The following is an 11,947-nucleotide window of genomic DNA, read 5'->3' on the forward strand; positions in this document are numbered from 1 at the left end:
GGAAAATATTCTTCGTTGTTTTAAAGTGAAATACAGGCCATGGCTCAGTCCTGTAATCCCAGCACTTTGGGAAGCTTAAGTGAGAGGATCACTGGAACCCAAGAGTTCCAGACCAGCCTGGGCAACATAGGGAGACCCCGTCTCTACAAAAAATTTAAAAAGCCAGGTGTGATGGTGTGGGCCGCTACTTGGGAAGCCCAGGCTGGAGGATCGCTTCAGCCCAGGAGGTGGAGGCTGCAGTAAGCTATGATTGCCACCACTGCACTCCAGCCCGGGTAACAGTGAAACCCTGTCTCTAAAAAAAAAAAAAAAAATATATATATATATATATATATAAAATATTATATTATATATTTATATGTATATTATATATTTATTTATTTATATCATGTTGATCATGTGCATAACAAAGGTGAACCCTCCCCTAATGAAACTGTATTCACAAGTGAACAGAGATTTGTATACACACACACAAAGACTGGTTGTGCAGCTTTCCTCCTCCTGAGGCCAGAACCTGCCAAAGATAGATAAGTACAAGGAAGTTGTTAGAGTGAAAAATAAGAGAAAGCTAATATTTTAAAAAAACTTTTTACTGTGGAAAATGTCAAGCAGAAGAGCAGAATGAATTTCCAGAACTTCATAAATCGTCAACACTTTTCAGTCTTGTTTCATCTATCCCCTACCTCCATCCTCCAACCCTTATTTTGTTTGCTAGAATATATTAAAGCAACAGGTATTACATTTAAAGTTTGACTACTTTAACCCGGACTACTTCTAGGTAAGGAAAGTTCAGTATTTCTTAGAAACTCTTCTCCCAACCAAAAAACAAAGAACAAGAAAAAATTGATAGGCTTGGTTCTGTGAACCTAGAGTATGAAAGAGAAGGGGGCTCACTTTTGTTTTTTGGGTTAAAACACAGTCCAATAACAACAACAACAAAAAAACACAGTCCAACAGAAAGTATTGTCATTTTTGTACAAAAACAGGGACAGAAGAAAAGGCAACAGTGCAAATACTCCATCCTCCAGGCTGGGATGCGTCAGTGTTAAAATGACAAAAGAAAACCCCAGAGCAGGAACCACAAGCCCCTCATAGGAGTCCCAGAAATGTCCAGGACAGCCTGGCTGGGAGAGTGAGTGTGGGAAGGGCAGGCCACCAGAGGACAGGTCCCGTACCCTCTGGCTGGAGACTAAGCCCTGGCCCCACCCCCGCCAGCAGTCCTCACTTTCCTTTGGGGTGAGAGCAGGTACTGAGGTGAGGCTGGTTTTTGTTCCCTACTCCTTCTTTGTGATTTGTTCTTAGATACCTGCAACGGAGCCAACTGAGGCTTCAGGGATTGAGGACCCTCTGGAAATATGGTTCCTGGGAATGGGCCTGGATGTAGAAGCCACTGGCTGTCTCTTCCCTGAACAGTTACTTTGTTCATCAGTAACCCTATAGCTTTCTAACTTTCTTTTTTTTTTTTTTTTTTTTTTTGAGATGGAGTCTCACTCTGTCAACAGGCTGGAGTGCAGTGGCACAATCTCGGCTCACTGCAACCTCTGCCTCCCGGTTCAAGCGATTCTCATGCCGCAGCCTCCCAAGTAGCTGGGGCTACAGGCGTGCACCACCATGCCCAGCTAATTTTTGTATTTTTGGTTTTACCATGTTGGTAAGAGACAGGGTTTTACCATGTTGGTCAGGATGGTCTCCATCTCTTTTGTATTTTTGGTTTTACTATGTTGGTAAGAGACAGGATTTTACCATGTTGGTCAGGATGGTCTCCATCTCTTGACCTCATGATCTGCTCACCTCAGCCTCCCGAAGTGCTTGAGATTACAGGCGTGTGCCATCGTGCCCGGCCGACCCTGTAACTTTCCAAGGAAAGCAAAGAACAGGCTAATCTTCCTTACCCCATCCAAAAAATAGAAGGGGATTTCTTCATCTGCAAGATTTGGGAATCCTAGAGTTATTAATTTATTTATTCAGAGGCAGGGTTTCACTCTTTTGCCTGATCTGGGGTGTGGTGGTAGGAATATGAGTCACTGTAGCCTTGACCTCCTGGGTTCAAGTAATCCTCCCATCTCAGCCTCCCAAAGTGCTGGGAATTCAAGCATAAGCCAGCACACCTGGCCTATTTTTCTTAAGCCTCCTTTTCAAGAAGGAAAATGGTTTAGCCCTTCCTAACAGATCATCACTGCAAATAACAGGTTGCAGATATATTGGAGACTGCTCATATTTACTCTTGCCCTCATTTTCTTAGCAGAAATAGCAGCAGTCATCATAAAAATTTGAATGGATTGGAAACCTAAATAGACAGAAATCCTGTACTTTATAATCAGGAGTGTAAATAAAGTTATAAGAGGCAGACTGGACAACCTGGCAACACCTCATCTCTACTAAAAATACAAAAAAATTAGCTGGGTGTGGTGGCATCTGCCTGTAGTCCCAGCTATGGATAATCACTTAAGCCCACAAGGTCAAGATTTCAGTGAGCTAAGATCTCACCCCTGCACTCCAGCACTCCAAAGTACTGCCTGCCATCCTCATGACAAAGCAAGAGCTATCTCAAAAGTAAGTAAATAAAATTATAAGAGGCTGTTGGTTTGGACTGAACTCTTCCAGTAGGCCCAAAAGACCAAACCAAATTGGAGTTACTCACCTTCCATAAGACCAAGCTGAAACTAAGTTTATTTGACCTTCTGAGTAACCAGGAGAAACAGATAATAGCCAGTGTTTGGTGGCATGATAAGAAAGTCCCCTCTGCTTTGACCTTTTTATTATAGGGAAAATACTGAAAATACTGACCCTATTTATTATAGGGAAAATACTGAAATAACCAATCTGCTTTGAGTTCTCTGCTTTTGTTTTCCTCAGCCCTTTTCTATCTGTAAAGCCAACCTCCTTTGCTCAGCTCATCAACACACTCATTCTGCTTTATAGAATAAGATGTTGCCCAATTTTAGAATAGAAAATGAACCCCAGGCCGGGTGCGGTGGCTCACGCCTGTAATCCCAGCACTTTGGGAGGCCGAGGCGGGTGGATCACGAGCTCAAGAGATCGAGACCATCCTGGTCAACATGGTGAAACCCGGTCTCTACTAAAAATACAAAAAATTAGCTGGGCATGGTGGTGCGTGCCTGTAATCCCAGCTACTCAGGAGGCTGAGGCAGGAGAATTGCCTGAACCCAGGAGGCGGAGGTTGCGGTGAGCCGGGATCGCGCCATTGCGCTCCAGCCTGGGTGACAAGAGCGAAACTCTGTCTCAAAAAAAAAAGAAAATGAACCCCAATTAAGATTTGTAAACTAAATTAATTGTTATTTTGTCTTTTGACAGTTCTTGCAACTGACAAAGGGACCTGAAGGACACTGCTGATGCCTTCTGGGACTCCAGTAGGAACATCGGAGAAGTGCCTCAGATGCTTTTTGAGGTTCTCAGCCTTCCTCATGAAGCCTCAAGGGTTACAAGTAAGTTTCTCTTAGGTGGACTCTCTTTTTCTCTTTGGCTTTTGAATTTAGGGTTAGTTTGTGCTGTGAGACAATGCATGACCTTTTAGGGTTTACAGTGGCTGACATGTCATTGGCAAGAGCAGCAGTTTTATCTTGGCTGGGCACAGTGACACCTACCTGTAATCTTAGCACTTTGGGAGGCCGAGGCAGTGGATTGCTTGCGATCAGCCTGGCCAATATGCCAAAACCCTGTCTCTACTAAAAATATAAAAATATAACCAGGTGTGGTGGTTCACACCTGTAATTACAGCTACTTGGAAGGCTGAGGCCCCCTGAGAGGCCTCACCCAGGAGGTAAAGCTGAGATCACACCACTGCACTCCAGCTTGGGTGACAGAGCAAGACTGTCTCAGAAAACAAACAAACAAAAAGAAAAAGAAAGAGAAGGGGTCCTGCAATATTGCCTAGGCTAGAGTGCAGTGGCCATTCACAAGCATGATCAGAGTACACCACAGCCTCAAACTACTGGGTTCAAGCGATCCTTCTACCTTTGCCTCCGAGTGCCTGGGATTACAGGTGCATGCCATTAAGTCTGGCTTAAGAGCTGCAGGTTGGCAAGGTGCGGTAGCTCATGCCTTTAATTCCAACACTTTGGGAGGCTGAGGTGGGCAGATTATGAGCTCAGAAGATTGAGACCATCCTGGCCAGTGTGGTGAAACCCCATCTCTACTAAAATACAAAAATTAGCTGGGCATGGTTGCGTGCACCTGTAGTTCCAGATACTCGGTGGCTGAGGCAGGGGAACCACTTGGACTTAGGAGATGGATGTTGCAGTGAACTGAGATTGCACCGCTGCATTTTAGCCTGATGACAGAGCAAGACTCCATCTCAAAAACATTAAAAAAAAAAAAAAAGAGCTGCACAGTATTTCTGGTTTTGTTCGTTTTTGTTTGTTTTTTTGTTTTTTGAGATGTAGTCTCACGCTGTCACCCAGGCTGGAGTGCAATGGCATGATCTAGGCTCACTGCAACTTCCACCTCTCGAATTTAAGTGATTCTCCTACCTCAGCCTCCCAAGTAGCTGGGATTACAGGTATTCACCACCACACCCAGCTGATTTTTGTATTTTCAGTAGAGCTGGGGTTTCACCTCATTGGTCAGGCTGGTCTCAAACTCCTGACCTAAAGTGATCCACCTGCCTCTGCCTCCCAAAACTGCTGGGATTACAGGCATGGGCCACCAAGTTTGGCCTTTTTCTTTTTTTTTGTGATGGAGTCTTGCTCTGTCATCAGGCTGGAGTGCAACCTCCGCCTACTGGGTTCAAGTGATTCTCCTGCCTCAGCCTCCCAAATAGCTGAGATTACAGGCACATGCCACCACGCTGGGCTAATTTATGTATTTTAAGTAGAGGTAGGGTTTCATCATGTTGGTGAGGCTGGTCGGGAACTCCTGATCTTGTGATCCGCCCTCCTTGGCCTCCCAAAGTGCTGGGCTTACAGGCATGAGCCACTGCACCCAGCCTTGATTTTGTTTGTTTTTTACTTATCTACCTTGCTCATGGACTCAGGTAACAAGGAGCTGCATTTTAAGATAGTGTTGCTCTAAGTGGTTATTACCGCAGGGGGCATGAACCCTGGCTTTTGGAATCTGTTGGAATTTGGATGCTATCCTTTTTGTTACATTTTCTCCTATGCTTACACAGCAAAAAAAAAAAAAATAATTGGGCAAGTTGGTCAAGGGGATCTCAGAGCCAAAGCCACCATTTGACTGGTGGGCACAGTTCAGGTACTTAAGAGCTATTAGAGTGTTGGCCACTAAAAAATGAGACTCTGTGTTAGGATAAACTAGAGCTGAAACAAGGTAGCACCTGCCATCCTCAATAAAATGTTTGTGCTGGCCGGGTTCAGTGGCTCATGCCTTTTAATCCCAGCACTTTGAGAGGCTGAGGCGGGTGGATCACGAGGTCAGGAGTTCAAGACCAGCCTGGCCAACATGATGAAACCCTGTCTCTACTAAAAGCACAAAAATTAGCTGGATGTGGTGGTAGGCGCCTGTAATCCTAGCTACTCAGGAGGCTGAGGCAGGAGAATTACTTGAACCTGGGAGGCAGAGGTTGCAGTGAGCCAAGATGGCATCACTGCTCTCCAGCCTGGCAGCCTAGGGGACACAGCAAGAATCTGTCTTGAAGAAAAAAAAAAAAGATCAGAAGAATGGAAATAATAACAAACAGTCTTTCAGACCACAGTGCAATCAAATAAGAACTCAAGATCAAGAAACTAACTCAGAACCACACAACTTCATGGAAACTGAACGACTGGCTCCTGAATGTCAACTGGATGAACAATGATCTGAAGGTAGAAATAAAGATGTTCTTTGAAACCAATGAGAATAAAGACACAACGTATCAGAATCTCTGGGACACATTTAGAGCAGTGTCTAGAGGGAAATTTATAGCAATAAATGCCCACATGAGAAGCGAGGAAAGATCTAAAATTGACATCGTATCATCAAAATTGAAACAGCTAGAGGAGCAAGATAAAAAAAAAACTCAAAAGCTAGCAGAAGACAAGAAATAACTAAGATCAGAGCAGAACTGAAGGAGACAGAGACACAAAAAACCCTTCAAAAAATCAATAAATCCAGGAGCTATTTTTTGAAAACATCAACAAAATAGACCACTACCCAGATTAATAAAAAAGAAAAGAGAGAGGAGTCAAATACATGCAATAAAAAATGATGAAGGGGATATCACCACCAATTCCACAGAAATACAAACTACCGTCAGAGATCACTACAAACAACTCTATGCACATAAACCAGTAAACCTGGAAGAAATGGATATATTCCTGGACAACTGCCCCCTCCAAAGCCTAAACCAGGAAGAAGTTGAAACCCTGAATAGACCAATAACAAAGGCTGAAGTTGAGGTAGCAGTTAATAGCCTACCAACCCAAAAAGCCCAGGTCCAGATGGGTTTACAGCCAAATTCTACCAGATGTACAAAGAGGAGCTGGTACCATTCCTTCTGAAACTATTCTAAACAATAAAAAAAGAGGGAATCCTTTCCAAATCATTTTTTGAGACCAACATCATCCTGATACCAAAACCCAGCAGAAACTCAAGAAGAAAAGAAAACTTCAGGTCAATATCCATGATGAACATAGATACAAAAATCTTCAATAAAATACTGGCAAAGCGATTGCAACAGCACATCATAAAACTCATCCATCACAATCAAGTAGGCTTCATCCCAGGGATGCAAGGATTGTTCAACATATGCAAGTCTATAAACATAATCCACCACATAAACAGAACCAAAGACAAAAAACACATGATTATCTCAATAGATGCAGAGAAGGCCTTCAACAAAACTTAGCCCTTTATGCTAAAGAAACTAGGTATTGATGGAACATATCTCAAAATAATAAAAGCTATTTACAGCAAACCCTGCAGCCAATATCATACTGAATGGGCAAAAACGGAAAGCATTCTCTTTGAAATATGGTGCTAGACAAGGATGCCCTCTCTCACCACTCCTATTCAATATAGTATTGGAAGTTTGAGCCAAAGCAATCAGGCAAGAAAAGGAAATAAAGGGTATTCAATTAGGAAAGGAGGAAGTCAAATTGTCTCTATTTGCAGATGGCATGATTATATATTAAGAAGACCCCATTGTCTCAGTCCAAAATCTCCTGAAACTGATAAGCAACTTCAACAAAGTCTCAGGATACAAAATCAATGTGCAGAAATCACAGGCATTTCTATACACCAATAACTGACTAACAGAGAGCCAAATCAAGAGCGAACTCCCATTCACAATTGCTACAAAGAGAATAAAATGCCTAGGAATACAACTAACAAAGGATGTAAAGGACCTCTTCAAGGAGAAGTACAAACCACTGCTCGAGGAAATAAGAGAGAAAACAAACAGATGGAAAAACATTCCATGCTCATGGTGAGGAAGAATCAATATCATGAAAAAGGCCATACTGCCCACAGTAATTTATAGATTCAATGCTATCCCCATCAAGCTACCAATGACCTTCACAGAACTGGAGGAAAAACAGTTTAAACTTCATATGGAACCAAAAGAGAGCCCGCATAGCCAAGACAATTGTAAGCAAAAAGAACAAAGCTGGAAGCATCATGCTACCTGATTTCAAACTATACTACAAGGCTACAGTAATCAAAACAGCATGGTACTGGTACCAAAACAGAGATATAGACAAATGGAACAGAACAGAGGCCTTGGAGGCAATGCCACACATCTACAACCATCTGATCTTTGACAAATCTCACAAAAACAAGCAATGGGGAAAGGGGTCCCTGTTTAATAAATGGTGTTGGGAAAACTGGCTAGCCATGTGCAGAAAACAGAAACTGGACCCCTTCCTGACACCTTACACTAAAATTAACTCCAGATGAATTAAAGACTTAAATATAAAACCGAATACCATAAAAACCCTAGAAGAAAACCTAGGCAAAACCATTCAGGACGTAAGCGTAGGCAAGGACTTTGTGACTAAAACACCAAAAGCAAGTCTGGGTGCGGTGGCACACGCCTGTAATCCCAACACTTTGAGAGGCCGAGGAGGGCAGATTGCCTGAGGTCAGGAGTTTGGGACCAGCCTGGCCAACATGGTGAAACCCTGTCTCTAAAGCACAACATGGTGAAACCCTGTCTCTAAAGCACATGCACGCACGCACACACACACACACTCTCTCTCTCTCTCACACTCTCACACTAAAAGCATTGGCAACAAAAGCCAAAACAGACAAATGAGATCTAATTAAACTCCAGCTCTTCTGTACAGCAAAAGAAGCAATCATAATGTAGCAGGAGCGGTCACAAGAAACAGACCTCTTGAATACTGAACTGGGAAGGAAGAGGTTTATTACTATTATTATTATTATTACAGCCGGGAGCCAAGCAATGATTTGTTTGAATGACCTAGCTAAGCTAACAAAGAGAAGCTCTGCGTTTATATAGGCTCACACTCTAGATATTACATATGAAAGGATCTTGGGTTTACAGCCTTAGAAATTACACATAAGAGGGTCTTGGGTTTACAGTTTTAGGAATTAAATGTGAAACATTTCTGGTCTCTGGATAGAGGATTAGGGTGGGGGTTTGATTTTGTTTAAGTAAAAACAGTGTCTTCCGGAGACACTCCCCCATACCATGCCTGTTATTTACAGGAAGGTGATTCAGGAGGTGCCAGTTGGCTAGCCTTTTTTTTCTACCGAAATGCAGTGTGGAAGTCAAGGGGGAGGTGATCCTAGATGCCTGGATCTCCTTCCTCACTCCCCCTTTTGAGACCCTCACCACTTTATAATATTAGTGGGAGGCCTTACTCTCATTTTCATTTTACAGACTTTCTGAAGAAACTGATTGATAATGATTTATGTAATATGCTTGTGATGTGGTTTTTCTGGTCTATTATAGTAGTAAAGGATTTTTTAGCCATTTAAAGGGACAAGGGGGGAAAGCAAGGGAGTAGTAAACAAACACCCTCTATTATTATTATACTTATGATGAGGGTTTTTAATCCTCCTAAGGCTGAGGATCAACTTTTTTTTTTTTGCGCAAGGTTAATTCACTTTATTTTCCTTGTATAAAAACTCTATGTTGTAGCCACAGCTGGAGTTTGGGTCGTCTGCACGGAGACTCTGGTGTGGATCTTGACAAGGTGGTCCGTGAATTCCTGATAGGGAGACTTGGTGAATACAGTCTCCTTCCAGAGATCGGGGGTCAGGTAGCTGTAAGTCTTAGAGATGGCATCAAACGTGGCCTTGGCGAAGTTGCCCAAGGAGGCAATGCAGCCCCTAGCTGAGGTGTAGCAGTCATCGATACCAGCCATCATGAGCAGCTTCTTGGGCACAGGTGCTGAGACGATGCCAGTGCCCCTGGGCGCAGGGATGAGGCGCACCAGCATAGAGCCACAGCGGCCTGTCACCTTGCAAGGGATGGTGTGGGGCTTGTGGATCTTGTTCCCCCAGTAGCCTCTGCGCATGGGGACAATGGAGAGCTTGGCCAGGATGATGGCCCCACGGATGGCAGTGGCCACCTCCTTGGAACACTTAACATCCAGACCGACATGACCATTGTACTCCCCAATAGCAACAAACGCCTTGAACCTGGTGTGCTGGCCAGCACGGGTCTGCTTCTGCACCACCATAATCTTCAAAACCTCATCCTTGAGAGAGTCCCCGAGGAAAAAGTCAGTGATCTCAGATTCGTTAATGGGCAGAGAGAAGAGATAGATCTCCTCCAGAGATTTAATCTTCATGTCTTTGACCAGGCGGCCCAACTTGGTGACAGGCATCCACTCCTTATCCTCGGCTTTGCCTCCATGAGCTCCGCGGCCTTGGCCCCAGCCCTGTCCACGGCTGTGACCCCCGCCCCAGACACCACTGCCGAAACCTCCGAGGAAGCCACCGCGGTTCCCCATCCCAGGGCACCCCCCCCTCCCGCCTGCTGTACCAGCGTCATCCGCCATTAGGTGTTTTGTCGGAGAAGAAGCGAGGACCAACTTTTAAACAAGAACTTAGGGTTGAATTTATGCCATGCCTGCACAGGCACGTATGCTAGTTTGGTTATATTCTTCACTGCGTGACCATGGTCGTTTATGTGCAGGCAGCAGTTGTTTAGTTTGAATTTTTTACAGACTCCTCCTTCGGCTGCCAGCAAATAATTTAAGGCCAACTGGTTCTGATAAATGGCATTTCTCATTTGAGTTTTTTGTCGAGCCAAAATGGACAGAGCTTTGTCCATTGCATTAACGAGTATTGCCAAGGCAGCTTGCAATGGAACGATTTGATTTAGCATACAGATAGGAATCCGGTGACCCCATGGCCTATTTTCTGTTCCTGTGGCTGGCCTATAGTACTCAATAATTCTTTCCGGTGGCCACTTACTATTTTCCCATTTACCTATTTTCAGACTTTTTTTTCTCCTGGGCATAGTAGACTGGATGTCCTAAAAGCTCACCTGTCATAACAAATAATAATAAAAAAAGAAGGCTTAATGATGCCTATGACACAGATATCTGTCCATCTTTCAGGCAGCCGTACGTATGCTCTATGTCCGCATATCCAGTACAACACAGGAGGTGCTGTCCAGTCTCTCTGGGACCCAGGGTGATTCCAAGCATTCTGTCATTTTGGAAATTCTAGGAGGGGTTCTTCTTTGTATAGTTTTAGCTCCAACAGGTTATAGTGCCTACTGTTCCATTATACAGATGCTGCCGTATGCAGCTAAGCTTTCCAACTGGAACAGTGAGGTCAGTTCCTTCTCTGGCCAAACAATATTGTCCAATAATTGAAACCTTTAAAGCCCAGAAACTGTTGATTTGAACCCTTTGAACTGAGATCAGGTCAGGGACAGGATCAGAGGGTAATAACTCATGGGCTTTCCATGGCCACCTATCACCATAGCTGTTCCTCCACATACATAGCAAGAAGTAACACTGAGGGAATGGGCCACATTTTCGGCAAATTGAAGGGACAAGTTTTTGTTATTTTTGGAAGTTCTGGCACTGGCTTATTTAATATACCATAAAAGTGCTGATACACTGGCCATTCTGAGCATTTTTGGATTTTTTTCTGAATCTGGATACTGACTCTGGGGTCAAACCCTTTCCCTTTAATTTCTAGCATTACACTTTCCCCTTTTTCCCATTTAGGGTCTCAGGGATTTGTTATTATTAATTCTACTGGGTGACAGTGTCCTGAGACACAAGGGACATTACTCCCTGGAATGGTGTTTCTCCCTTTTACAAGATGAAGAGGATTATTTCTATTATTTTTCCAAGTAGCCCAGAGGATGCATGACTCAAAAATGCAATTACTGCACCAGTAGGTTTTCTGGCAGTTATTCTTACGCTCTTTTGCATAACTCTGTTCCCATCCAAGGGAACCACAGCCCCCCCTACTGGAATGATAGGCCTTGATGGCTGCACAGGCATTCAACCTTAGGGTAAACTGCTTTGGGCTTCCCATCTCCCCTGTTTTAGCTATTAATTTAGTAGGGCTATTCCATCACACTGTTAGGAGCTGAATTTTAAAAGTCATACGTGTAGAGAGCTCTGATGGGTTGTAGCATACATCTGGCTGTCCATTCCCCAGGTTACACACCTTATACTGAGTACCATTATATAAACAGGTCCCTTTCTGTGTCCCTATACATTCATAATAACTGTAGAACAAAAGAATGGCAGTTACTTTATGTCCTACCTTAGTAACCTAATGTACACACTGAGAGCATTCTTTAAAATTAGTTGAGGTCCCTACTGTACAAGTCCAAATATTAAGAAGAACAAGTCTCACGATGAATTTTCTCATTGGCCGTGCATGGACCAACCAACTTCCAGGACATGGCTGGAGCAGGGCTTGTTGTCCTTAAGGTGATTTTGCAGTCATTGCCTAGGGTCTGGTGTAGCTTCCCAAGTCTCAGCTGCTGCCAGTTTTTACACAGCTGTGGTGGATCCAGGCTGGGATCCCCTTTACCTTTACGGCTGAG

General features: G+C 43.7%; 1 pseudogene; it reads right to left on the reverse strand.

The window, feature by feature from the left end:
• Positions 1-9,028: 9,028 nt before the first annotated feature.
• LOC101040370 (small ribosomal subunit protein uS5 pseudogene) lies at positions 9,029-9,948 on the reverse strand (annotated as a pseudogene).
• Positions 9,949-11,947: the final 1,999 nt, after the last annotated feature.

The sequence above is a fragment of the Saimiri boliviensis genome, chromosome 3 (assembly GCF_048565385.1).
Source record: "Saimiri boliviensis isolate mSaiBol1 chromosome 3, mSaiBol1.pri, whole genome shotgun sequence".
NCBI classification, from domain to species: Eukaryota; Metazoa; Chordata; class Mammalia; order Primates; family Cebidae; genus Saimiri; species Saimiri boliviensis.